This window comes from Cebus imitator, unplaced genomic scaffold (genome assembly GCF_001604975.1).
Source record: "Cebus imitator isolate Cc_AM_T3 unplaced genomic scaffold, Cebus_imitator-1.0 Scaffold125, whole genome shotgun sequence".
NCBI classification, from domain to species: Eukaryota; Metazoa; Chordata; class Mammalia; order Primates; family Cebidae; genus Cebus; species Cebus imitator.
The window spans coordinates 4,675,239-4,700,724 of NW_016107440.1; the positions used below are offsets into that span (position 1 = coordinate 4,675,239).

At 41.3% G+C, this 25,486-nt stretch overlaps 1 protein-coding gene, 1 non-coding gene and 1 pseudogene across 3 annotated transcripts in view; 1 reads left to right on the forward strand and 2 right to left on the reverse strand.

Moving 5' to 3' along the window:
* The window catches only part of XKR6 (XK related 6), a 286,303-nt gene that overhangs the window by 246,943 nt on the left and 13,874 nt on the right, over positions 1 to 25,486 (reverse strand). The gene's annotated exons all lie outside the window — the stretch shown is intronic.
* Positions 7,949 to 9,094, forward strand: LOC108312510 (annotated as a pseudogene). Its single transcript, XR_005202140.1, has one exon. The product of XR_005202140.1 is annotated as an L-lactate dehydrogenase B chain-like (transcript).
* On the reverse strand, positions 17,165 to 17,327 carry LOC119472973. Its single transcript, XR_005202145.1, has one exon. It is a non-coding gene; the product is annotated as a U1 spliceosomal RNA (small nuclear RNA).

Below are 25,486 nucleotides of genomic sequence, written 5' to 3' on the forward strand. Positions count from 1 at the left end.
ACAAAAAAAAAAAAAAAAAAAAAAAGAACAAGAGGAAGGCCCACCAAAGCACCTATCTCATCTTAACCCACTTCACAGAGTTCAATATACGGAAAGCAATCCGACTTCATCCTATTTTACCTGTTAAAAAAAAAGTGACCCAGAGAAATAAAGTGATGTGCCCAAGACAAAAAGTTCACTTTTACTTTCTCACACAGGGACCCACCTAATTGTAAAAGGAAGGCAAACGTTTTAAAAAGAATGAGCAGAGAAACTATAACCCAAGCGCTAAAGAGGAGAGAAAGCTGGGAAAGTTGAGAAGAGGCAGATGCGGCACTTGGGCTGTGTCACATGAAAGAAATGACCTGCTCACCACAGAGTAAACCCAGGAAAAGCCGCCTTTTCTCACATGGCCCCAAAGAGCCGCACTCCAGCCTCCTAAACTCACTCCAGCTTTAGGGCCTCAATTTTCCAGATGGTGGTATCAGATTCACTAAGGTCACAACCTAAAGTAGAGTGATCTTGATCAGTTGTGGAAGGGAAAACATAACAAAACAAAACAAAAAACCCTCATGTTCTTATTACAATCAGGTACCAGGTAGTTTTGTTTCAAATTTCATTTAAAAGTAGCTCAATTACAAAGTGAAAATTTCAGTAATTTGGCAGTAAAAAAATTACAGAACATATTTTCTTCTCCATAAATTACAAAAGAGAAACTTCACTAATTATTTTGATTACTTAAAACAGTCCAACTTCTGATATTCTAAAAATTTTCAAACATTCTTACAAAAGGCCTACTGGTTAACAAGTAAGGCACTGAACATCCAGGTTTTAAGATGCTCTGTCAGGCTGACACTTGGGAGCCAGAAAAAGAATTCTGTAAGAAGCAAAAGTGTTTCAATTTAATCCATTACCACTAACAGTGATGTCGCCTCCAATACTCGTATCCCTGCAGAGCTACAAGGTACGAGTGTTTTAGTACTTCACAGACATTTCTGCGAATTCATCATGTATCTTATGCTCAGTCTAGCTAATCGTTTGGGACCATGAGCCTGCAAAAATGTCACGAAGGGAAAAAGAAAACAGCTCTTCTCTAAGGAAAAACAGGTTATTTCATCCCATTGGTTCCACCTGCACAGGAAAACAAGGAAACTAGAACCCTTTACTAAAACAGTACCACACTAAGAGAAATTATCATAAACCTAAAATTATTTAAATGATCATAAAATCAATAAATTTAATAATAAAAATTATTAGAAAATATTAAACCATGCTCTGTGAAGGCCAGTTGTAATAATTACCATTACAACTAATCTTTTAAACATGAGATTTTAAACATACAGTTCTGTATAAAGTATAAGCATTGCACAGCTTGTATTACCCAGAAGAATGTATTATCAAGTATATTTCTATACGCATGGAGTTCTAGCAAATGATTACTGTTGCCGGGAAAATGTGACTGGCACATCAGAGACTTTACCTTTGGTCACCATTATCATTTTCCAAGTCCTCCCCTAGGATTAAAAAGCTCACAAAATCCACCCAAATCTGCATATATCACATCCTTCCTTGGTCACATATGTAACTATTTCCCTGCATCTGCTGGAGATAGTTAACTATGACAAAATGAAGTCCTACAATAAAATCTAAGGGCAAATATGTAGAAAACTAATTGTGAGTAACAAAATATGCCGTGAATGCAGCCGAGGCCCTCAGGAGGAATAGAATGCATCGCTTTGTTGTTTGAGTGGTGTGCTACTTACTGGTTTGGTTCCAGACCACGTTTCTACCACACCGACTTTGTGTTAGGAACTGCCGGAGCACATGAACTCATTTATTCTTCCTTTGAGGTAAATGTATTATTGTTATCACATTTTACAGTTGAGGAACTAAAGCAAAGAAAGAGTACAGTAGCTTGTCGTACCTAAGTCACAGGGCTAAATATGAAGGGCTGGAATCTTCTCTGAGGTCCCTGCCCCAGCCCTCACTGGAAAATACACATAGGCCAAAAGCAGAAAGAGACATTACAAAGACAACCATCCCTCAACCCAGCTATGTAGCTAAGTTCCAGACACATGCTTCCAAACAGTAAAGTGAGCATGTTTTGGGAAGCCACTCTCATGCTGATTTCAAGCGTACAACCCCCCTGCCTACAGTGGGGAAGATAAACAGGGCCAGGCCAGCACTACTTCCTGCCTGCTTCCCTTCTGGGTCTGCCTATTCACCACCAGAAAGTCAGAAGTCAATCATCCCTCAGGCTTCTGCTTCAATTCAGGTAGAGCTGTGAGGTTTGAAAGTGCCTCAAGCAGAGCCCATAGTTCTCTGATCCTTTACAATATCAAACTCTGTAATTGTGTGGCATAGCAGCCATGCTAGGAATGAGGTCAATTACTTAGGTGCTCGCTAGACATTTTCCTTTTCTCCACCCCTGGGGTTCAGCCTCTTTTCCCAGCACTTACTCAGGGCTGTCATTAGTCCTTTCCCCTCGGTTTGACTGCCCCTGCATTTATGTTATTCTAAGTCTTCTCCCCAAGGGTTCCTGTGGGGGAAATAAAACATCTCAAAGGGGAAAAAAAGTGAAAAAAATGAAATAAAGTGAAAATTCAAGAGGTTCTTGTTTTAAGGCCCTATTTTAAAAGACATATAGCTTTGCACTTTCAAAAAACCAAGCATTACATTTAAGGTGTATGGCCAAAATAAAATCAACAAACACACGCAGTTACATACACAACTAAATACACACAAACATGCAAGCCACAATAGGGAGCATCTTTCTAAGGATCCCCCTTTTCTTTTCCACCCACTAATTCCTAACTACACTGTTCTTCTCTAACCACGTAACTATTTCTCAATATCCATTTGTCAGATGTGAAACATTAGCAAGACCACTACTGGCCTTGGACACCTAAAACCTATCTCCCAGACCAACACCATCATTTAATTAAGAATCAATGGCACTGAAGCTTTGCTTACGAATCTGTAAAACAAAGGTAATCCCACCTGCCTACCTTCCCACTTCACCTTACTAACAGGAGGTTCAAAGGAGATAATATGTGCTTAAGTACACCAAGGAACCAGAAGTACCAACAGGGTTAAGACATACCTTGAATCCAAGAAAATCCCCTGAAGCAGCATGCCAATACTAAGTAATCCAATCTTTCCCTGGGCTATCACCATTTTTTTTTTTTTTTTTTTTTTAGACAGTCTTGCTCTGTCACCCAGGCTGGGGTGATGCAGTGGGACAATCTTGTCCCACTGCCATCTCCACCTCCCAGGTTCAAATGATTCATCTGCCTCCGCCTCTCGCATAGCTGGAATTACAGGTGGGTGCCACCATGCCCAGCTAATTTTGGTATTTTTAGTAGAGACAGGATTTCACCATGTTGGCCAGGCTGGTCTCAAACTTCTGACCTCAGGTGATCTGCCCGCCTTGGCCCCCCAAAGTGCTGGGATTACAGGCGTCGGCTACCGAGTCCAGCTGGCTACCACTATTTTAAGCAAAGAAGTAAGTGCAGATACAGTTTATTTGATTTTAGGGAGAATTTTAACCAAACGATGTTTCCGGTTTAAACCTGGACACAGAAGGTGAGGGCAATAAGGGAAGATGGAGAAGATGGAACACTCTCCTGGGCATCAGCATCCTTATTTGATTAGCAGAAACCATAATTATAACTTATTAGCCACTCTTTTTCTAGTTTTTCCAACTCAGTCTTCAAAATAAATGCACTGTATTAACTCTTAGACTGTAGAAAAATTAACAGTGAATCCAAATTCAGTATCAAAATGATTCATCAAAGACAGAAGTAGCTAAGGAATACCAGAAAGACACTCTTGCATCAAAGAGCCTGAAACTCTTGTTGAGATAATCATTTCTAGCTCACATACAATGCTAGAACCTGTCTTCTCCTGAAGGTACTGTGTCTTGTAATATCTAACGTTACACGAAGGGACCATAAGTTCTTAAAAAGCCAGGTACAATGACCACTGTTTAATGTTTCCTGTCAAATAACTCTAACTTTCCATATTTGTAAACGATTTTACATATATGTATATAAATGGAGACGGAGTCTTGCCCTTTCACCCAGGCTGGAGTGCAGTGGTGCGATCGATCTCAGCTCACTGCAACCTCTGCCTCCCGAGTTAAGCGATTCTCCTGCCTCAGCCTCTGAGTAGCTGGGATTTACAGGCATGTGCCACCACGCCCAGCTAATTTGTGTATTGTTTGCTGAGATGGGGTTTTACCATGTTGGCCAGGCTGGTCACAAACTCCTGACCTCAGGCGATCCGCCCACCTCAGCCTCCCAAAGTGCTAGGATTACAGGTGTTAAGCCACTGTGCCCGGCCTGTAAACTGCTTATAAATGCATACTATTCACTGAAGAGAAAAAAGACCATTGAACTAGCCTTCAGTTTTCCAGTGAAGATGTTACTAAAAGTTGTATATAAACCAAATCTCATTTAGCACTGCTTTGGGTCATATTTCAGGGGTGCGTGTTCACAGTGGGGGAAAAAATCCCAAGATGTGGGCTGAAGCTGTCATAAAGATCACAAGGCATCTGTTTTGGTCTGAAAGTTTGTTTCCTGGCTAAATTCATGCATTAAAACCAAACTCCCAAGAACTGCGAGAGATCAAGGGCCGCTGCTTATAGGTAACCTAGTCTATGGCAGGATTTTGTTATAGCAGCTGCAATGGACTAAGATACCATAAAAGCTTTTTAAAAATCTAACATTTTGTATATTTAATGTTTATTTAACCCGTTATTTATTTATTCATTTATTTTTGAGACAGAGTTTCGCTCTTGTCACCCAGGCTGCAGTGCAAGGGTGTGATCTCAGATCGCTACAACCTCCACCTCCTGGGTTCAAGCAATCCTCATGCCTCAGCCTCCCAAGTAGCTGGGATTACAGGCACCTGCCACCACGTCCAGCTAATTTTTGTTTTTAGCAGAGATGGGTTTTCACCATGTTGGTCAGGTTGGTCTGGAACTCCTGACCTCAGGTGATCCACCCACCTCAGCCTCCCAAAGTGCTGGGATTACAGGCATGAGCCACCACACCCGGCTTAACCTAATATTTAATAGGGAAAATGCTAACACTAGTATTCAGCGAACAACTATACCAAAAACTATAAGAGAATAACAGAAATTGAGGAGACACAGGAAGAGGGTCTAACAAGTAAGGTGCCATCTCTTATCTGTAGCATGTGGGGCGGTAGAAGGAAAGGCTTCCAGTGGCTTTTGAAATGGACTATTGCAAGAGAACAAGGCTGACTGGGAGATGTCAAAAAAATGTCAGAGTAGGGAGTTCCAAGCGGCCATCTACCTCCCTGCACCTAAAACATCAAAAAACAAGCACCAACTTTCAGAACTAACTTTGACAGAACTCTGGAGAACAGTCAAAGGCTTACAGCAACTAAATGAACATTGAATCAAGAACTTCAAAAGATAAGAAAGCTTTATGGCATACTTATTTGCCCTTGCCCTACTTCCTCCCAGTGTGATGGCAGCCCACATTCCAAGAATGGGACCCTGGTCCTGGTTCCAAAAGGAACAAGTAGAACTTACTGATAAATTTTTGGTAACTCCATTCCAACTTGTCAGGGATACTTGAAGAACTGATACAAAGTTCATGCTTAGCTCAAAGCTCATCCGGGCTGGAAAAGTGGATGGCACTGCTCAAAAACAAAAACAAAAACAGACACCTGGGGTCAAAGAATACAAATGAGACATGCAACAGACCATCTGAGGCCTGGGAAGAAAAGAGGAGAAGAAAGCTGCCTTAGGAAATTCCGCCATATACATGGATGCAATCAAAAGCATCCATATATATGGCGGAAATTAGAAAGCCACACACATGCTCAGAATAAAACCCAAGAAGACCTTAAGCTTTTTCACCTTAGGCTAAATACTAGGCTAGGCACAAGTCTGGCTATCTGTTGAAGGAGGGCTCCAGCAAAGAGCCAATCTGCAAAGACTAGAAAAGGTATTTTTGTTTATTTGCTTTAGCCCCTGGCATTCCAGGAAATCTCTGTCAAAACACTACTAGGCTAGGCACAGTGGCTCCTGCCAAGCCTGGGTGACACAGTAAGACGCTCTCTCTTAAAAAAAGAAATCAAAAAACAAAACAAAGAAAAAACAGTACCAGAACACTAAGAAACAGAGACTTCGGTGACCACACAAGACAAGGAATATAGTCCCTATAAAAATAGTTGGGAAAAGTCACTTGACAAAAAAAGAAATACCATAAAACCATAAAACAACAAAAAAGCAAATCTCGGTGAAAGAGGAGACTCTGATCTCCAGGGACACAACATTATAATTTTCAAACATCCCATTTTTGACAGCAACAAAACCCTAAGGCATATAAGGAAAAAGAATAGTCCCTTCAAAGGAACATAATTAATTGACAGACCATGTCCCTGACAAGGCCAAAGACTTTACAAAGCAACTTTCTTAAATATGCTTAATATCAACATGTTGTTGAAACTGAAAAGAAGGATACTATATTTGATAAAAGGATAAATTCAATCAGAAATATAATAATTACAAACATAAATGCACCAAACACAGAGTCCCAAAATACAGGAAACACTGACATAACTGAAGTGAGAAGTAAAAAGCTCAAGAATAACATACTTCAATACATCCTATTCAATAATAGATAGAAGAACGTGACAGAAGTAAGGAAAAAGAGAATTTGTACAACATATAAACCAACTAGATCTAACAGACATATACAGAACATTTTATCAAACAACAGCAGAACACACATTATTCTAAAGTCTCTTCTCTCTGGAAGAGACCATGTTTGTCCACAAATAAAGTCTCAATCTATTTAAAACACTGAAATAATACAAAGCACTGATAAAGAAAAGTTAGGTAGTTAGGATAGGTCCTTGGCACAATTCTTTTAAACAGAGAAAAAGCCTGAAAAATCAGGACACAGGCACAGATCAGGAAACTTGCACAAACCTCCGGCCCACTCAGATAATGGAACAAGGCCCAACCTAGAAATAAATGCCTTTGTTCTTTGTATAACCAGTGGGCTTCCAGGAAATAGTCTCTTCTTCTTTTGTGGACATGTACACAGTGGGCTCTGGTGGGTTCCAGTGGGCACTTTCCTTTCCTTTTTTGGACATGCTTTGGACTATGAGCCAAGCCTCTATGAATTATCACTTCAACCTCGGATTGGTCCCAGGACAAGGTCCTGGGCCAAGCTTTCACTTCAGCTCCTGACTGGCCCCAGGCCAAGCAGAGTAGGCTTTCTCCAAGACCAGTCAGCACATTCCTTCCCTTCCCAGTCCATAAAAACCCCAGACCCAGTCTCATAGTTGGCAACCCTCTTCCAGGCCCTCTGTCTGAGGTGGAGAGCTTTCTTCTTCTGCTTATTAAACTTATAAACTTGTACTCCAAGTTCACCCTTTGTGTCCATGCTCCTTAATTTTCTTAGTCATGAGACAAAGAGCTTCTGGTGCTACCTCACAATAAAAGACTGCTACATTGTGATGCTTCGGCAAGACTGTAAGAGTATATTCTGCCACCACAATGCACTGAAGCTAGAAATCAACAAACAAAATGTAGTATATATCTATAGAATGGAATATTATTCTGTCTTAAAAAAGGGAACAAAACTCTGATATATGTTACAACATGGATACCTTGAAAACATTATGCTAAGTTAAATAAGCCAGAAACAAAAGGACAAATATCATACAATTCCACTTATTTGAGGCACTTAAAACAGCCAAACTCAGAGAGGATGGGAAGTTAGTATTTAATGGTTACAGAGTTTCTGCTTCGGATGATGAAAAAGTTCTGGAAATGGACTGTGGTGACGATTACATAACACTGTGAATCTACCTCATGCCAGTGAACTGTACACTCTTAATACGATTAAATTGTTTCTTTGCCTTTTGACTAAGATCAAGCATAAAAATGGTTAAAATGATAAATTTTATGCTATATATATTTTACCACAATAAAAATTTAAATGGCTTGTGGATCCGGTGCTGGAGGAGACGCAGGCAGCTGGCATTGTCTTCTCCGCACCACTGTTTCTGCGGTCTCCAGAGCCTTCTCTCTCCTGTGCAAAATGGCAACTCTTAAGGAAAAACTCATTGCACCAGTTGCAGAAGAGGCAACAGTCCCAAACAATAAGTTGACCGTAGTGGGTCTAAGTTGGTATGGCGTGTGCTATCGGCATTCTGGGAAAGTCTCTGGCTGATGAATTTGCTCTTGTGGATGTTTTGAAAGATAAACTTAAAGGAGAAATGATGAATCTGCAGCATGGGAGCTTATTTCTTCAGACGCCCAAAATTGTGGCAGATAAAGATTATTCCGTGACCACCAATTCTAAGATTGTAGTGGTGACTGCAGGAGTCCGTCAGTGAGAGGGGGAGCGTCATCTCAATCCGGTGCAGAGAAATGTTAATGTCTTCAAATTCATTATTCCTCAGATCGTCAAGTACAGTCCTCATTGCATCGTAACTGTGGTTTCCAACCCAGTGGACATTCTTACATATGTTACCCGGAAACTGAGTGGATAACTCAAACCCATGTGATTGGAAGTGGATGTAATCTGGATTCTGCATGATTTCGCTACCTTATGGCTGAAAAACTTGGCATTCATCCCAGCAGCTGCCATGGATGGATTTGGAGGGAACATGGTGACTCAAGTGTGGCTGTGTGGAGTGGCGTGAATGTGGCAGGTGTTTCTCTTCAGGAATTGAATCCAGAAATGGGAACTGATAATGATAGTGAAAATTGGAAGGAAGTGCACAAGATGGTGGTTGAAAGTGCCTATGAAGTCATCAAGCTAAAAGGATATACCAACTGGGCTATTGGATTAAGTGTGGCTGATCTTACTGAATCCACGCTGAAAAATCTATCCAGGATTCATCCCATGTCAACAATGGTAAAGGGGATGCATGGCATTGAGAATGAAGTCTTCCTGAGCCTTCCATGTATCCTCAATGCCCAGGGATTAACCAGCGTTGTCAACCAGAAGCTCAAGTATGATGAGGCTGCTCAGCTCAAGAAAAGTGCAGATACCCTGTGGGACATCTAGAAGGACCTAAAAGACCTGTGACTACTGAGCCCTAGGCTGTAGAAGTTTAAGAACTACAATGTGATTAACTCTGAGCCTTTAGTTTTCATCCATGTACGTGAATCGCAGTTTGCTCTGATCTTCTTCAGTATGTGAATTTGGGCTCACAGAATCAAAGCCTATGCTTGCAATATGAGTTCTTGAACAAATAAAATTAACTATTGCAGTGTGCTTCTATAAATGATTAAAATGGTATATTTTGTGTTAGTATATTTTGCAATAAACTTTTAATATAAAAAGTGGGGAAAAAAGAGAGAGATAGGACAGTTGTGATCTCACAGACATACATAAAATTTCTCTTGTAGGACTTAAGAAGTTTGCAACTTCTAGCTGGATCTGATGACAGATCAAAGTTGAACAAGTTCCTGGTTATTAGATAATGTCTTGTACTGAAAAATGAATAAATCAGAGTGCTAAACTGCTGCCCTTTACAGCTCCTCAAAAAGTAAAACAGAATTATCATAGGACCTAGCAGGTCCACTCCTAGGTATATATCTAACAGAAATTAAGACTCATGCCCACACAAAGCCTTGTAGAGGAATTTCTAGCAGCCTTATTCATGAAAGTCAAATACTGGAAACAAGCCAATGTTCCTCAAATGCAAAAAGGATGAACAAAATGTGGTACATCCATTCAATGGAATATTAGTCAGTCATAAAAAAGGAATGATGTATTGATTCAGGCTACACCATGGATGAATCTTGTAACATTATGTGAAAGTAAAAGAAGTTAGTCACAAAAAAAAAAAGTTAGTCACCACATAGTATGATTCATTAGTGAAATGTCCAGACTAGGCAACTCTACAGAGACAGACTACAGGTTAGCAGTTCCCAGGGACTGGAAAGGGAAAATGAGAAGTGACTACTATGGATGCAGGGTTTCTTTTTTGTAGGATAAAAATGTGCTAAAATTAGCACATTTGTGGTTATGGTTGCACAACTCTGTGAAGATACAAAAAGCACAGAATCACACACTCTAAGTGGGTAAATTTTGTAGTACATGAATTATATCTTAATAAAACTGTTACACAACATTCCTGCCCTTTAACATTCTGATAACACATCTCAAGTGCTGAAGCAAAATCTCAGGGAGCACAACAATAGCATCTGTGCATGGAGCACATTCTCAAAATTCAGCTTTTTTCTTTTTTTTTTTTGAGACCAAGTCTTGCTCTGTTGCCAACTTGGAATGCAGTGGCGCGATGCCAGCTCACTGAAACCTCTGCCTCCTGGATTCAAGCGATTCTCCTGCCTCAGCCTCCCAAGTAGCTGGGACCACAGGTATATGCCACCACACCCAGAAAATTTTTGTATTTTTAGTAGAGACACAGCTTCACCATGTTGGCCACGATGGTCTCGATCTCTTGATCTTGTGATCCACCCGCCTTGGCCTCCCAAAGTGCTGGGATTACAGGCGTGAACCACTGTGCCCGCCCCCCCCGCCTTTGCTTTTTAAGCCTTTGTAATGTTTGAGAATATTCTGAGATTTAAATAATTTAGAGGAAAATTGGGTAATTAACCTTTGCTGTTGTAACTAACAATGATATTCTGTCCTATCACCCTTCACAAATGACTACTCCAACATAAGAATTTAGATTAGCAACCTTGAATTCTTGACTCTTCCTAGTTTAGACATTATGAAAAAGAACTGAGAACGTATTTCACCATTTTTACATACTCTGTTCTTGAAATCTTAACATCTGTGTTTTCACAATGTCAACTTCCTGGTCAGGTAGCGGGAAAGAAGAGCTAAGAAACAATCTGCCAAAGTGTGGTCAACCATACAGCCAACCTGTGTATGAGGTACTCTGTAACATGAATGGCCATTACAAATGCTGCTGATGTTATAATTAAGTGTACACCCATGCATGTGTGCATGTGTATGCACACATACACAGTTAGTTCAAAAGATGCCCCCAAAAATATCATATTGTCTATTTAACTACTAACTGCCAAAGATTAAGAGTTGCATCTCTCAAAATGCCATTACTTCATGCTATATACTTTGGATATTTTCCCCTCCAAATATCATGTTGAAATTTGATCTCAAGTGCTGGGGCCTGATAGGAGGTGTCTGGGTCACAGGGGCAGATCCCTTGTGAACAGACTGATTCTCTTGGGGATGGGGAGTTAATTCTCACTCTTAGTCCCCATGGGAGCTGGTTGTTAAAAGGAGCCTGGCCCTTCTCCCGACTCTCTCCTGCTCTCCTTCTCACCATGTGATCTCTGCCATACCAGTCCCCTCAGCCTTCTGCCAGGAGTGGAAGCAGCCTGAGACTCTCACTGGAAACAGATGCGGGTGCCATGCTTCTCGTATAGCCTACAGAATCATGAACCAAATTAATCTTTTTTCCTTAGAAGTTACCCAGTGTCAGGCGAGGACCAGTGGCTTGCGCCTATAATCCTATAATCCCAGCACTTTGGAAGACTGAGGTTGGGGGACCATTTGAGGTCAAGAGTTTGATACCAGCCTAGCCAACATGATGAAACCCCATCTGTAGCAAAAATACAAACATTAGCAGGATATGATGGTGCACGCCTGTAGTCCCAGCTACTCAGGATGCTGAGGTAGAAGGATCACCTGAGCCCGGGAGGTTAAGGCTGTAGTGAGCCATGATCAAGCCACAGCACACCAGCCTGGGCGACAGACCCTATCTCAAAGATAAATAAATTGCCCAGTCTCTGGTATTCCTTTAAAGCAACACAAACAGACCAAGACACTCCACTAAGATATATACTTTATGTCAGTTTGGCCATCTTTAGGGTGTTTGGTTCCAAATTTTAGATCTGCACAAGAACCCTTTTCTCACAGCTTCCCATGGAAGTCACTGAATTATCATAATGGCATTGACCTCCGTGTTCTGAGCAGTTTCCATGCACCCATGCCTGCTTCCAAATACAGGGAGGTGTGGCTTACTGTTGCCGGGAACTGGTGATATAGAAAGCAGGGTTTTTCTTTACTTTTTTTCAACCACAGAAAAAGCTTCCACATAAATCAATTTTAAATTGCAAAGCTTTTCTTTTCCTTTACTCCATGGCTTTCTCCAGATATGTCTGCCTACTCAGCAGGAGCAAAAGCCACAACGCATGCTGGCCCCAAAGACACCAAGAATAAAACACTTCAGAAGATTCACGGGGAAAACATTTACTTTAACAAAGCAAAACCACAAGAAGGATTGTCGCGGGCAGGCTGGCAGCAGCGACACTGTTTCAAGTTATACATTCAATCAATTGTATAACATCTATTACCTGGTATTTAAGTCATTAACAGGTCTCTAATTTCCATTTACCTGATTTGGGGGCCAAAACGGTATGACTTAAATGTAACAGCTTCCAGAGAACAGGGTTGTGCTCCTAAAAGGTGGCACAGCATCATCAGAACATGATTCTGGAGCCAAACTGACTAAACTGCAATCTCTTATTACACTGCAGGATGTTGGAGAAGTTGCTAACTTCTCTGTGCTTGGGTTTCCACATCTGTAAAATGGGAGTCACAGTGCATACCTCCCAGAGTTGTCACGAGAGTTCAGTGGGTGATATACATGTGCAACACTGAATGCCCTGGACATGGGAAACTCCCACTGTGAGGCAGTAGTTGAGATTCCAATAACACCTGGACAGCAAGCCTTCCTGGCCGGTTGTCCTGCTTCAGAAGGGTTTTCATCTGCTCAAACCCCACCCACCAGGTCCGTCATGCAACTGCCACCTCAAGAGAACCAGTGGGTGACTGCCAGTATGTACCCACCCACAAGTCACTACTAGAATAAAGAATGATACTCACAGATCATTTGGACAGCTAGATATTAAACAGAACACAGCAGGAAAAAAAGAGGGAAGAACATCACAACTTACTGCTGATGGGGTTACCCTCAGGTGCTGTGGGATGAGGGGAAGACTTTCACAATTCATTCTACGCATATCTGTATTTTTCTCTGACTTGTTGACAACATCATGTATTTCCTTTGTACATTTGCTTTAAAATGAAAACAATCACTGGTCAGGTCCATTTCAATTAATTTCTATTAATCATTTTAATCCATGCAACTCACTGGCTAAGGCTCTTACAAAACAAAATGACTAGAGCCACTGATTACGCCCTCTCAGTGAGTGAAATGAAGAGGGAACCTCAAATTGCATTAGGAACACACGTGGAGATTCCAAACCCTTCCTCTCAAGGAGTAAGTCACTACTCCTCTCTCTTCCAGATGGCAAGCGACACTCCAACAAAACCCACATATTTAAAACAAGTGCAGAAGTGTTTATTGTACATCCCTTTCCAAAACAGCTGCTCAAGAGAATGTACTCGTGCAGCAAGAAGGAAATTGGAACGTATGTCCGGCTAATGAAATCTTCACGAGCCGAGCACCGCGCCGACTTCACACTGGGAGCTGCCAGCTGCTGCCTAAATACTATTTTCAGCATCTTCTGAAGGCTAGTAGTTACTCAAATAGATTTTTAAAAGAAAATGAATGCAAAATATTGTAATTATTAGAAGATTATTATAATCAGGCATTCTGTTCTCTCCTGTGAGGCGTGGAACAAAGTGGCTGTGACTACTACAAAGGGCACCAAGTGTCTTCCTCATTACTTACTCACCATCCGGAGGCCACGCTCAGTTACAGGACAGAGGCTCTGCCCTGTGTGCTTTCCAAGTCTAGCTCTCACCTGGAATCTCTGGAGCAAGTACTACAGGGCTTCTCATTATCTCATCCACAGCATCAGAGAAGCACAGAGAACAGATGATCAATGGACCCCTTCACCTTCTCAAATGCCCCAAGTTTGCCTTCAGGAAAAGACAGTATTTAATCAAAGTTCCACGGTAATTTAGAATTACTAGTTCCCTTTCCCTCTTTCTAGGACAGGTACGTGAAATTTTACTTTACAAAATTACAGGGTAGAGGAAACAGAAAGAATGTATTGGTCTTCCCCTAACTGGCCTGAAGTCATGTGTAAAAACGGTTCACTATTCACTTGACCCAGAAAACGCCATACAATCATGCACATCCAAGAGGTTTAAATCTTCATGTTCACTTTACGAACACTTGTGAGACTTTCCAGGCCATCAAGATCACATATATGAAAAGCCACTAGGTAACTGAAAGATGTCACTTTACAGAAATGGTGGGCACCATTCTGATGTTACAATGGTACAGCCATTAAGTGTGCCCAGGCAAAACAGCAGGGCTGGACACAGGTGAGTTTTTGCTGCACATGCTTTAAAGTAATGCTGGACTTAAGGGCTTAGCTATAGATTCTCTGGCCATTGAGCATTTCCAGGTGAACAAGTCACCTAAGATGCACCATCAGACTTACAGAGCTCATGGCTGGACTAACCCAACCACGGGCTCTCCCAACCACATTGAAATGATCATTACTGAAAAGGAACAACTCGTTCTTAAATCAGAAGAAGAGGTTGCACAGAAGAAAAAGACATCCCAGAAGAAACTGAAGAAACAAAAACTTATGGCACAGGAATAAATTCAGAATAAAATAAATGCAATCAAAAGTTAAGAAAAATAAAGAATCTGCTTGCAAAATCTACTCCTAAAGGTCCCTCTGCTGTATATCCTCAAAAAAAAAAAAAAAATTCACTTCTGATTATCCACTTGAAGAGAATTACTTCACTCTGAAGGCAGCACATGATTTTAACATCCATACGCTATGCTTCCTTCTCCTACTAGTCTAATGTTAGCTCGGTGTGGTCACCACACCTTCCGAAATACACTGCTCATCAGTCCATCAACAGTCCCCAAGGTGCTCATCAGCATTCATCATGACCCATCTTTTTTATTGCACAAACAGCATAATGCAAGTACAAGAATCCAGGTTAGCAACTTATAGTCTCTCAAAATAAAAACAGGGAAACACCGATTTGCATTTAAAGCCTGACAAATTAATATTAATTTCTCACCCCTAAGAACATGATCAGCTGCAATATACACTCCTCTGTGGATGTAAGGCAAACGACCTTGTAAAACTCATTTTACAAGGTTCCCAACTTCTATAACAAACGTTTCCAAACTGACATGAATATCATTGCCCTACGCTTAGCATCTTTAAAACACCTTTACAAATTATCCCATTTCAAAACCTGAAAAATCTCACAAATGAAATAAACCTGGGAAATTATTTCCTCCAATTGGCCAACATATGCGTAAATCCTTTGTTTTGATCTTTATAACCATTTTAAAGATTAGTCAAATGGGAATTATTATTTCCAGTTTATGGAATCGGAAACTGAAGTTTGGCTGAGTAAAGTGACATATCACCTACAATAAATGGTAAATGAAGATCTCTTATGTGTACTATGTCAAAAATAAAGTCACCTAAAGAAAAACTTAAGCATGGCACCAATACTTGGGAAAACTGTTTCAAATATACTGATTAACTGGTGTTTTTATTAAAATATTCCTTTATTTATGCAGCACATCTATGTATTTTTAAAGAAATTACATCAAGCCAGATTTTACATCAAATTCTTTTCTTAAATATTAAGAGACTGCTCCACAGCATTCCTCACTCCCCTAAAACTGTAAGACTACTCAAGCACAGGGCGGGAGGCAGATGAAGTCAGCCCAGCCACTCTGGGTGTGGTGATGCCACAGCATAGAGGACTCCTAGGCCCCACCAGCACTTAGGGCATCTCCCTAGAGGTGGGGTATCTTCCTCAAAGAAAACCTCCACCCCACAACGCCACCAAATCCGAGCAGAAGACCTCCTCTGGCCATCTTCCTGGTGACTATTTTTAGGTAGTTGGACGCTGGGCAAAGTCTGGCACCCTGGCAACAAGATGCCCCTGCTGGCAGAGTGACAGAATCCAGCTGTGCCACTGACAGCCACTTTCAGTGTGACCAGTGCTAAGCAAAGGTGGGGAGGAGAGGGCAGCTCCCACAGGGCAAACATGCATGCACAGTTGACAGGACACACACGTCATCTCATCCATTCCTTGTACTATGGAGGTAGAGTGTCCACTCTAAAGATGGAGAAGCTAAGGATCTGAGAACCCAGTAACTCCTTCCAAAGCCTGGGCCCACGGCACTATGGAAACGGAGAAGCAGCACCACTGTGCCAGGGTTATGTGATAGAAAACGAGGGCACACCATACTTCTGTGGGCTTCAGCACGCAGGTAGCTGCAACAGGCTGTGTAACCTCCCACCGCTACAAAGACGCTTTCCTGCTCTCCTACGGAGAAGCTGTAAATCTGCCAATGTTGTGACCTGCATTACACTATCTCTTCATAAACACAAAATGTCCTTATCTTAAGGGTTACCTATATCCAAACTTCAAGGAAACAAACTGCCTTCATTTTTTTATTAGTCATGCAGACACTGGGTCAACTACAAAAGAGTTTCGAAACGCATTATGCTAAGAAAAGACCATCAGTGGTACAGGCTCAATTCTATCTGCCAAAAACATAGATGGAAATCCTGAACCCCCACCCTCCCAAAATTTAGAACACGACCTTATCGGGAAATAGGGTCATTGCAGATGTAATAACTTAAGGTGACGTCATGATGGAATAGGCAGGGCCCTTCATCTAACATGACTGGTTTCCTATGAGGAGAGAAAAATATGGACATAGACGCAAAGAGAAAACACCAGTGAGAGAGGCAGATGCTGAGGTTAGACGGCTGCAAGTCAGGAACGGCAAGGGTGGACCGCCACCCCAGAAGCTAGGGAGTGGCCTGGGGAGCACTTCCCCACTCACATCTTGACTGTGGACTTCTAGCCCCAGGCTCTGAGAGAATACACTTTTGTCGTTTAAAGCCACCCAGTTCCTGCTATTAAATACTTTGTCATGGTAGTCCCGGGAGAAAACTCACACAGAGAGCTAATGTTCTGCTCTACCTAAAGCCCCTTCTGAGACGGAAAGCCTGAAGACTGAGGTCCTTCTCCACTGCAACCAAACAGAAGGGATCCCATCGCACCTAGTTTATTAACAAAGGCAAGAGATCACCGCAGCACAGAAAGCAGAGTGCAAGGCCTAGTGACGACTGGGAGCCAGGCCTTCCAAACTCCAGGCAGAAGAGGCAAGAAACCATCCCACGGAGAAACAGCTTAACTTTTTTTTTTTTTGAGTGGGGGGGGAAGCTGGAACACAGTCCCCCACTACCATAAATTATGCAGTCGAGTTTCCCACATTTGGGGAAATCACAGGATTCAGAATACCCAGAGTGCAACAGATAAGCCTCGCCCTGGAAAAACCACCTTCATGATCATGGTACTCCCCTGCCAGGTAAGTATGAGATAACTTATCTTAATAAACACTATTAACGGTAAAATTACTGAAAACTGACTACAAATACACATTCCAGTCAAACTAGTCATTTTGCATGCTCAACAACGAAATCAGTCTACTCCAGACAGTCAGCTCCAGATGGACCTGCAGCAACCTCAAGGATCAATAACAGTAAGTAACCTTGAAAACTACAAATGGACCAAAACACATAAGGTATTAAAAATGAATTCTCTCATTAGTCTTAGGTGACTTCAGTCATCAAGCAGCTATAAAGGAGCACCACCTGAATTCCAACCAGAAAGAACGTTTTTGTACATGCACATCCAGGTTCAAAATAAAGGGTGCCAAATGCCCTAACCATGGAGAAATCACTAATAAAACCACACCAAATTTTTAAGTCCAAACATCTGAGAGGTATGTGTGTGTGTGTGTGTGTACACACACACACACACACACACACACACACATATCGGGGGGATGGAGGAAAGCTTGATCAAACAGAAAGTTTCTAATTTCACATATGGTGGTAACGTTGGCTCAATATACGACTCAGAAAAGCAATGACAAAACACTTAAACAGCTGCTAAAATATCAACTCTTCTTCCCTTTTTTTTTTTTTTTTTAAGACAGGGTCTCACTCTGTCACCCAGGCTGGAGGCTGGGGTGCAGTAGCACAATCACAACTCACTGCAGCCTCAATATCCCAAGCTCAAATAATCCTCCCGCCTCAGCCTCCCGACTAGTTAGGACTACAGGCATACACCACCACACTAATTTTCATAGTTTTTTGGAGACATGGGGTCACCCATGTTGCCCAGCTGGTCTCGAACTCTCAGCCTCAAACAATGTTCCCATATCAGCCTCCCAGAGTGCTGGTATTACAAGTGTGAGCCATCACGCCCAGCCTCCTTCTTTCAATTCATTTTCTGATTGGCCTCGGTTCTGTCTGAGCACTAAAGGAGTAAAGTCACCCAAAAAGAACAAGCACCTGGCTAGAAGACCCGTTGCCAGGTGTACGGCTGTCATACACATTGCTTCCTTTAGGTAACTGTTAACTGACAATTTTCTAGTGGGTAAAACTAGACTTTACCCACCATACATAAAAGATTAAGACAAACCTCTGTGTATTTTCAGTCCATCTAACATTTCAAAGGCAAGAGATTAAAACCACCACCTGAGCCACCAGTCCCTGGGGCATGGTACAACAAACCCTCCAGGTTGGCTGAGGCTGTTCTCAAAGTACCATCAGAATTAAATACTTCCGCGTGTGTGTGTGTGCGCGCGCGCACGCACATACACATTTGTTTATAGAGGTTTATAGCAGTCCTAATATCTGTGTTAATTAATATCACTATCTTTGGTGAGGGGATTTTAAAGGGTTGTTGTATAGTTAAACAATTTATACTCAATATATTCATCAACTGAAGAGTGGTGAACGTTTTTCAGTCAAAAGCTGACATATGTATATGTCATAATGAAATTTTTTCTTAAAAACTCACATAAACATTTTTAGATTTCTTCGGTGCTAGATAATGTTTTGACTTTTAGACAGACTGTATTTCAGATGACATGCTTGCCTAATTTTATTCTTGAATATGGATAGCCTTTTTATACAAGCATATATCAAAGTGTAACTAGATTACAAAGTGACTAGAGTTTTCTCCTGGTTCCACTCACAATGAGAACTTCACAGGCACTCATTTGTAACTGCTTTAACATTGTGAGGTCTTTATTTGGAGAATGTATTAGCACTTTAAACACACAAGCAAGGCTTTTTTTGTATAGTGATACGTATGGAAAGTGGAATAGATAAGGTATACAAAAGAAGAAAATTTGGCCAGCAAGAACGTCATCAATGCCGAGTGAAATGTTCAACACTGTGGGCCAGGCAGAAAATGCTGTCAGTATCTAACATTCAGTAAGCACTTACTATATGCATTAAGCACTGTTCTGAGACTTGACATGTATTAATTCTGAGCTCAAAACAAGCCTACGATATAGTAATATCTTCCACAGAGCTGTTCCTGATTTTTTTTTTAAGATAGTCTGGCTCTGTTACCCAGACTGGAGTGCAGTGGTGAGATCTCAGCTCCCTGCAACCTCCGCCTTCCAGGCTCAAGCTACCCTCCACCTCAGCCTCAGTCTCACCATGTTGCCCAGGCTAGTCTTGAACTCCCAGACTCAAGCGATCTACCCACTTCCCAAAGTGCTGGGATTACAGGCATGAACCAGCATGTCCCAGTTTGTTCCTGATCTTTGTACCCAGAGTAAGCACTATTTATTGTACAGCGTTTTAGAGTTAATACCTTGGCCAAGTTAACTGGCCTATGGCAGGGCTAGGGACTTGGGCTCCAAAAGGGAGCACCACGCCAATGTTGACCTTGCTATAAAGTGCTGGTGAGTCCCATGATCCCAGGTGACGTTGTAGGAAGGGGAGTTTGAAAAAGCACTCTTCTGACTTAAAATACCACACACATCCTTTATGGGAGTAATTTCAGGCTTAATGAGACGGAGCGTCTTTTTAAATCCCATCATTACAAGCATCACTGTGGCGCATTAATACCAGGACTAACTTTTTACCTGGTCACAGTCACATTGTGTTGGAGAAGTGCAAGTAATCCGTTTTAAAATATTTTTAGGTGACAAGTGAGACTGGTCCCCAGCTGGTCAGTGTGCCCAGAATACTGATAAGAGGTATACCTTGAGCTCAGATGGGTCGGTTGTGTGGATATATTAGCAGTAGTTTTGTTTTTTAAGTTGGGCAATATTCCTGGGTGAGGAAGAAAAAAATATTTTGTTTGTTCACTTGTTTGTGTGTTTAAGATGCAGTAGGGCTAGGAAGAAATAAAAATATCTAGACTACTTGTAAAATCTTTTTAATTGTGGTGAAGTATACACAACAAAATTTCCCATCTTAACCATTTCCAAGTGTGCAGTTAAGCAGCATTAGTGCATTCACACTGCATCATCAGTCACTCCTGTAACTTTTTATCTTGTAAAACTGGAACTCTGTGCCACATTAACAGTAATTCCATACCTCCCCTTGCCCCAGCCCCTGGCAGGCCCCTTTCTACTCTCCATCTCTATGAATTTTTGACTCCTCGAGGGACCTCTTGCAAGTGGAATCACACAATGTTTGTCCTTTTGTGGTGAGTGTATTTCGCTTTGCATCATGTCCTCAAGGTTCATCCATGTTACAGCATGTGTCAGAATTCTTTCCTTTTTGAAGCTGGAATATTCCTTCTCATGTGTCTTCCATGCACTTTCTTTATTCACTCATGTGTTGATGAAAGCTTAGGTCGCTTCCGTTTTTGGCTCCTGTGAATAGTGCTGCCACGAACGTGGGTATACAAATATCTCCTTGAGACCCTCCTTTCAATTCTTTTGGGTATATACGCAGAAGAGGAATTGCTGGATCTTGTGGTAATTCCATGTTTAATTTTTTTGAGGAATCACTATATTGTTTTCCATAGCAGCTGCACCATTCCACATTCCTACCGTCAGCACACAAGGGTTCCCATTTCTCCACATACCTGTCAGCACTTGTGATTTTGGCTTTTTGTTTTTGTTCTTAAAGACAAGGTCTTGCTCTGCCACCCATGCTGGAGTGCAGTGATACAGTAACAGCTCACTGAAGCCTCAAACTCCTGGGCTCAAGTGATCCCCTTCCTTAGCCTCTTGGGTAGACAGGACTACAGGCATGTGCCACCACATCTGGCTAACTTTTTTCTTTTTTAACTTTTTGAAGACATAGGGTCCCACTATGCCAGGTCCAAGCTGGTCTTAAACTCCTGGCCTCAAGTGAGCCTCCCACCTCAGCATCCCAAAGGGCTGGGATGGCAAGTATGAGCCAGCACAACCTGGCTTCTTTTCTGGATTTTTAAAAATTATTTAAAATTACATCTGTCTTAGTCACAATTAACTATAATGTAAGGTAAACCAATTCATTTTCTATTTGGTCTTGAAAAGAGGTCCTAATATCTATGTTAATTAATATTACTATAAGGCGCCTAAGTAAGGTTTTTGGAGAATCTGCCCAAGTAGGCTTATGAAGTGAAAAGGCTCAGGAATAAGGGTTTAAACATAGCTTTAAGGGTTTTATCATTTGCAGTATTATGAATGTTTGAAAGCAATGTACATAACAGTGTTTATCTGGACCAAGCTCAGAGATGGCTTAATACAATGCCAACAAGTTAGGATTGTCTATAGTCTGGGCATTAACATCCCCTGGCTACAACAGATGATTCCAGTGTAAGGGCAAGACTGAGCTGGCACCAGATAATATAAGCAAATATAATGAAAAGTGTTAAAGCTCTGTTAATAAGATCAGCCAGACAAAAAAATTATCTCATAAAGTATGTATTTGACCTCTACCACCATACAGAATCTGTTAAACATTTCAGAGTATAGTTTTATTCTAATTATAATTTGCAGTTTAATCTCTCAAGTACAATAGTCTGAGAAGATAACAATTACTTATTAGCCACGCAGGTCACAGATTTTGGCTTTCTAAGAAGAAACAAGAGCCCTCATGCAGACCCCTGGTACAGTCGCAACCGGTGGAGATACTACAGAAATAAATTTTTAAATTATTAAATAGCTTCTAAATACATAGACACACACACACACACACACACACACACACACACACTCTTACATTATTTATTAGTAATCTGATTTTTAAAAGCCAATTCAGAATGTCAGAAAATGTAACCTAGCACTTGGAACTAACTGAACAGGTATTTGAAGACAGATGACTGATAGAAACCTCAATGCTAGAATGGTAGGTTTCTGTTTTTTTAAATATTTTATGATATTCTACAAGAACTTCCAAAACATACTGACCTGTTTTGATGAAGATAGTTCTGGTTCGGTTTTACATTTAAGTCATATTTAGATATTTAACATCTTCATAAAGAATTTTTATAATTTTTTATTTTGATTTTTGTAGACACAGGGGTTCACCGTGGTGTCCCGGCTGGTCTCAAACTCCTGGTCTCATGCAATCAACCCACCTCAGTCTCCCAAACTGCTGGGAATACAGGCGTGACCCACCATGCCCAACCTCAAAAAGGAATTTTTCTATCATTTTAATCCATCCCCAGGGGTTGCTAACACACAAACCAAATAGAATTCCATATATTTTAGTATATGGCAGGTCCTCAAATAACATCGTTTCATTGACCATCATTCCATTACATAGTTGCTAAGAAAAACCCCATTCCCAGCCCAGGCCACTGTCTGGTGGGTTTTCTCCAGGTACTCGGGTTTCCTCCCAGACAAAGCTGGGCACATTAAGTTATTAATGTATTTACCTGGTCCCAGTCTAAGGGCATGGGCGGGGCTGTGAGTGTGAGTGTGCCCTGTGATGAAATGGCACCCTGTCCAGGGCTGGTACCCGCCTTGTATCACGAGCTCCTAAGATAGGCTCTGGCCACCTGTGACCCCCGACTAGAATAAGTGGGCAAATAATTATCTCGCTTTTTACTAATCTTTCTCAAACGTATGTATGGCTCACCTTTATTTCAATCTTTAATATTAGAGGTGTTTTTGCCTTAAGTTTGGTGGTGTTTTGTGACCAGAAATATGCCACAGAAACTTAACTCTCATATCAATTAGCCTATGGAAAAACTGGTTTCCATATGTGTGGTTTCACTTAAAACTGCAGTTTCTAAGAACTTGTTGATGACGTTAAAGATCTACTGTACAGGGTTTTAGAGTAAATTTCCAAATGTAGGTATCATTTTGCACATTTCTTAGATATTTATTTGGTGGTCTATACATTCAACAGACGAGCACAAGTAATGACTTTTGGGGATAGTTTCCTGGGGTACAGCACCTAATGGGGTCTCCAACAATGTGACATGGTTTTGTGAAAGTATATAAGCTGTGCTCACAAACCAAGATCCAACCTTTCCTCAACCAGATGAACTTTTCCTTAAGACCTGAAACATTGACGAGTCTTGGGTACAGGGCTACAATACTTTTCATTGAGTCCATGAAGGCCATGTTTACCTCAATGAAATCTCATCTGAAGAAAAATCACTCAAAACTCTAGTTGTATTGTTTCAGGAGTGTTTAGTGCATTTAGTATGGCCCACTCTTAAACTTCACAAGTATTTTTAAAAGCTACTTTAAATAGTTACCTGTTTTAGCTGACCAATGGAAATGGGCTCAGACTGTTTTTTAAGACCCTCAGACTAAGAATTTTAAGGGGACTAGGCAACAGAAGCCTTCCGTGGCTACATACCCTAAAATACTTCTTTACAGAGAAAGCTTGCCAACTCCCAAATTAAAACAGAAATCAAAGTTTTAAAGGGAAATTGTCTCCTACACTCTGCAATCAGTAGCATTTTATATATATATATACACACACACATTCATGTCCCCCATCCCCATCCCACTTTAATCTGGAGGGTACCTGATCTACACACAGAATTCTTTTGAGTCTCTGTCCACCAAAACTCAGGCTCCCTCTCTTGTGATGTGAAGGTGTTGCCCAGCCACCCTTGATCTAGGTACAGTCCATGGCTAGTTCTTCACAATGGCACATGAGTGGAACTGATGGGTGTCACTTCACTTCAAACAAGGGTTTGGTTTGGTTTGGTTTTGAGAGAGAGAGAGAGAGAGAGAGTGTGTGTGTGTGTGTGTGTGTGTGTGTGTGAGACAGAGAAAGTGTGTGTGTGAGTGTGAGTCTTCTGTCAACCAGGCTGCAGTGGCACGATCACAGCTCCCTGTAGCCTCAGCCTCCTGAGCTCAAGCTGTCTTCCCATCTTAGCCTCCCAAATAGCTGGAAAACCCAGGTGTGCAACACCACATCCAGCTAATTTACTTTTAATTTCTGTAGAGACAAGGTCTGCCAACATTGCCCAGGTTGGTCTCAAACTCCAGGGCTCAGGTGATCCTCGAACCTTGGCCTCCCAAAGGGATGAGATTACAGGCATGAGCCAACATGCCTGGCCCAAGCTAGAGATTTTAGGAAGCAGTTACACCTTCTCCATAGTTTCTTTCCTTTCTCTGACTGAATGCTGAGGGTGTTGAGTCCTGAGAGGATGTCAACGCCACCACCAGCCATACCACCCCATGGTAAACAATACTATTCTACTGTGTTCAGTCCCTGCCATTTTTGTTATTACAATTATTGAGAAAACAGACTGTAATAATCACTAACATACACATTGTAGATTTGCTACCTCTCATATTTAAGTAACTTTGACTTAATTTGGAAGTTCTCCCAATCACCCTTCAAAACGAGAAAAAAAACATGAAAACAGATTGTTTATACTGCAGTAAGCAGTCTGTTTATTCTACCCATCAGTCTTTTCCTTGACAACTGACTGCTGTTGCTCTCTTTTTTTGTTTACTGTATGCTCAGATGATTTATTTAAAACCTCACTAGAACCACATTTCCAACAAACCAAAATGTAAAATGTAAAACCATTCCTGCTTCATGCATGTTGTTCAAATGCCGATGCTGCACTGAGAAATTATAGCCTTCCATCCCATGGCTAGGTTTCAGAAGCAGAATGTAAAAGCGGACTGAAATAGCTCCTCTTCAGTTCTCTATTGTAGACAAGGGCCAACAAAGCATAAAAAAGGTAAGAAATGTCACTTAACCTGGAAACACTATAGGGTATCTCCCAAACAAGAACTTCCCAAAGCAACCGAAACTTGACATTCTCAAAGGTGCATGTTGACACCATCGCTGATTCAAAAACATGCCAGTTATGTCACAACACATGTCTCTGGGACGTGGATTCCTTCCCACATGATGGCAAAATGGGAATGACAACAGTATCATGGAGAAGGAGTGTCGGTTCATGAGCAATTCTTCCCGGTATGTTAATGTTTTAAAATTATTAAGGGCCAAGATTTTTTCACAAATAATGAGAAAGACTTAGAAAAAAACAAGAAGACAACCTTAAGAAAAATGCTGAGAATTGGATCAAAGCACGTTCCTTTTGTGCAAGCAGTGGGCATGGGAGTGGCTGGTTTAGTGGCCTCAGTACCTGCTGGCCTCTCCACCACCCTGTGATAGTCTGCCGGCACAGGAAGGCTACACTCTGAAGCAGACCTTTAATTCTGGCGAAACTGGCCTCCAGAAGAAACTAACATCTCCAAGAATGAATCTACATAACTTGGGGAAAACATGTCCCAGAACGAA